The sequence below is a fragment of the Canis aureus genome, chromosome 9, assembly GCF_053574225.1.
Source record: "Canis aureus isolate CA01 chromosome 9, VMU_Caureus_v.1.0, whole genome shotgun sequence".
Taxonomy (NCBI): domain Eukaryota; kingdom Metazoa; phylum Chordata; class Mammalia; order Carnivora; family Canidae; genus Canis; species Canis aureus.
The window spans coordinates 36,347,425-36,351,227 of record NC_135619.1 but is presented as its reverse complement, the minus strand read 5'-3'; positions in this window follow the sequence as shown (position 1 = coordinate 36,351,227).

Genomic DNA, 3,803 nt, shown 5'->3' with positions numbered 1-3,803 from the left:
CTGAGTGCATTGAGAACTTCCTTTCTCCTTTCTCCCTTCCCCGCCCCCCAAAAAAGAAAGAAAACTTCCTTTCCCATAAAAATTCTTCAGGTTAGTTGTATGAATTATTTGGAGGATATCAATTCATTGTCTTTTCATTTGGAGTCTTACAGTTAACAGTTTTGTCATCTATTATTAACTATGCTGCCTAATGGCCTCAAAACTTAGGGCATTTGATTGTCCCTCTTTACTGTAGTCTGTGAGGCTCAGCTGGGTGGTTCTTCTGCTGGCCTCTTGTCGGACTTTTTATGTAGTTGAAGTCAGATGGCAGCTAGACTGGAATCATCTGGAAGTTCAACCAGGATACTGAGGTAGCTGGACCTCACCTCTTCCCCATGTAGTCTCAGAGTCTCTTTACATGGTTTTTCCTAGTGGTCTCCATCAGAGTAGTGAATTTACTTTTATATCAGCCCAGGACTCCCCATAGCAAGTGTTCCAAGACAAGGAAGTGGACCTGCCAGTCCTCTTAAAGCCTCAAAATGGAAAGGGCGCCCCACCACCCTCACCAAATCCTATTGGTTAAAGCAAGTCACAGGCCAGGTCACTGCCCATGAAAGAGAGGTCCACACAGGGTACAAATTCCAAAGCATGGTCTTTTGGGGTTCATCTTTGACACTTGCCACCATACTATACTTTTAAAAAGCAAATTAGATCTTATAAAACAAATAGATAGGAGAGTAGATTTGATACAAATAAAAATGAGGTTTTAAAGAAAAGTCACAGTAATGCTACATTAGACATCAAGCTCACAGATGTCACTTCTTAGGAGTTAGCAGCTTGTTATAACAGAGAAGTGCAGCAAAGTTGTGAAATAATGTCAAGGGTGGAAGGTCATTGAGAAAGAAATTTCAAAAGTAAATAAAGATCTCATAGATTATGATGTAGATCTTAGGACTCTTTGACACTAAAAGGAATCTTAGAAATGTTCAGTCCAAAAATTACTCTATTAACAAAACTCAGATTTTTTTTAGGGAATCTTGAGCTTTTTTTCTGTAAAACTAAGCTCCACTTTTAGTGTAATCTAAAAATACACTTAAGCCATTCAGAAGCTTCTAAGAATTTAAACTTTGAAACAAAGCAAAACAAAAACATTCTTTTAAATCCTTCTCTAGACAAATGTTGGTAAGGATGTAGAGAAAGGGGACCCCTCTTACACTGTTGGTGGGAATGCAAGCTGGTGCAGCCACTGTGGAAAACAGTGTGGAGGTTCCTCAAGAAATTAATAGAGCTGCCCAATGAACTACTAGATATTTACCCCAAAGATACATGTAGTCAAACGATGAGACACCTGCACCCGAATGTTCAGAGCAGCAATGTCCACAATAGCCAAACTGTGGAAGGAGCCACAATGTCCTTTGCTAGATGAATGGATAAAGAGGATGCAATATATATAATTATTATATTATTATATATATATTCACAATGAAATATAGTATTCAGCTATCAGAAAGGATGAATACCTACATTTACATCGATGTGGATGGAATTGGAGGGTATTATGCTGAGTGAAATAAGTCTGTCAGAGAAAGAGAATTATCATATGGTTTTACTCATATGTAGAATATAAGAAATAGTGAAAAGGACCATAAGGGAAAGAGGGGAAACTGAGTGGGGAAAAATTAAAGAGGAAGGCAAACCATGAGAGACTCCTAACTCTGGGAAACAAAGGGTTGCCGAAGAGGAGATGAGTGGGGGGATGGGGTAACTGGGTGGTGGGCATTAAGGAAACCACTTGATGGGATAAGCACTGGGTGTTATACTATATGTTGTCAAATTGAATTTAAATTAAAAATTTTAAATTAAATTAAAAAAATAAAGCCGTTTCTAGGAAACTTCTAGAAAAAATGTAGGGGAGCACCACCCAAATTTGACATTTGGTGCATTCAGATCAGTCACTAAGAAGCCTGTTGTATCAGGGGACAAATCTTCATGTTCTTGTGAGGACAAAAGGCAATTAGGTCATCCCTGGGCATTTCTGCTCCCACTTCTACTTTTCTGTGGTCAGTGAGAAGTGTACTTCCTGCAAAGGAATATACAAAAGTTGTTTGACCAGCCAGCCTTCTTGAAAAAGTAAGATCTCTGAGAGGAGAAACAAGTCCAACCTATTGATAATATTCTCACACATTATGGTTTATCTTGAAGGCTTAAAACGAATGCTGAAGATAGCAGAGCCTAAGCATATCTTCTTCATCGCTTTGGGCTGTGACTTGTAATTGGGCGACACCCCTTCTATAAGCTCCCTGGACTGCGAGCTACATTGGGCATGGACCACATCTCCTCCCTGTGGCATCCCCACTTCCTGGCACGACATCTGGCCCAGAGTTTATTATTAAATGTTTGCTGAATTCATTAATTTCTGTGTTGAGTTAACTAGGCAATTAGAGAGGCACTTGTTTCTCTCCAGCTATGCAGTTGTTCATTATCATTTCCATCATTTCCCAAGACTCACAGATACACAGGTTGATTATACAGTTAAAAAAAATTTTCAAAAGCTTTTGGAAATTTATACATCTAAATGGAGGGCATAAATTAAGTATCGCCTTGGGATATTGGAGCTAGATGCATATGCCAGTGAGGATGTCACAGCTCAAAATATTTTTCGAGCCTCTATCAGAGGAATGCCTTCTCTGAGTTTATTTGCCTGCTCCATGTGGAACTCCCTCTCATTTCATTATAAATTCAAGAATTTGAAATAATAATAATAAAGGTGATAGTAATAACTGCTCATGTGCATTGATTGCTTATTGTGGCAGGTGCTCCTCAAATGCTTTACATTGGTAGTCCTCACAACAACTTTGTGCATCAGTATTAACACCGTCCCCATTTTACAGATGAGGAAACCGAGGCACAGAGAGGTTAAGTAACTTTCCAGAGTCACCCTGCAGAACTGCCCTTTGGAGGAGTAGACTGTTGCTGACCAGAAGGGACCTGATGGGAGCCAGGAGCTCCTTCCTCCTCTCCTCAATTTTACCTTGAACTCACCAGCTGCATCATGTGGCATTCCACATTTTTTTCTATTATGTAGTGGATTTTTTGGTTTCTAGGGGGTTTTGTTGTTTGATTTTGAGAGGGATAACACTACACTGAAAGGATGAGGGTTCTGTGGGATTAATTTTTAGCAAGGAAGAGTTTCCTAGGAGCCTGATAGCTTCACTGTGGGCACAGGGTAGGTTAAGAACACCTGAGAAATAGCTCAGAAGAGAAAGTTTCCAAGAATGGGGAGATGGGCACACAAGAACAGATGAAAGAGCCAAGACAAACTTACTTTCTTCACTGTTTGGCCAGGGATCAGGATCTTGAGCAACCCCACCAGATGCCCCACCCAGGGTGGCATTCAGTTGCACCCTGTGGCAGGGCTGGAGGCAGTACTTCTCAATACAGCCACAGATTAGAACACCTGACAAATAACCACTAAACTAACAGCCATTAGGATTAATGGGCCCACCTTCCCATTTACCTGGGCTAGGGTAGAACTCTGGCATTGGGTTGATATTTCCTTAAGTTCCCAAAGAGGTAAAAAGATCTGTACTCTGAAAACTATGAAACTTATTAAACAAATTGAAGAGGACATAAATGGACAAACAGGATGTCTGGGTGGCTCAGTCAGTTAAGCAGCTACCTTGGCTCAGGTCATGATCTCGGGGTCCTGGGATTGGGTACTGCATTGGGGTCCCCTCTAAGCAGGGTGTCTGCTTCTCCCTCTGCCCTTCCCCCTACTCATGCTCTCTCTCTCTCAAATAAATAAATAAATAAAATCAAGAAAG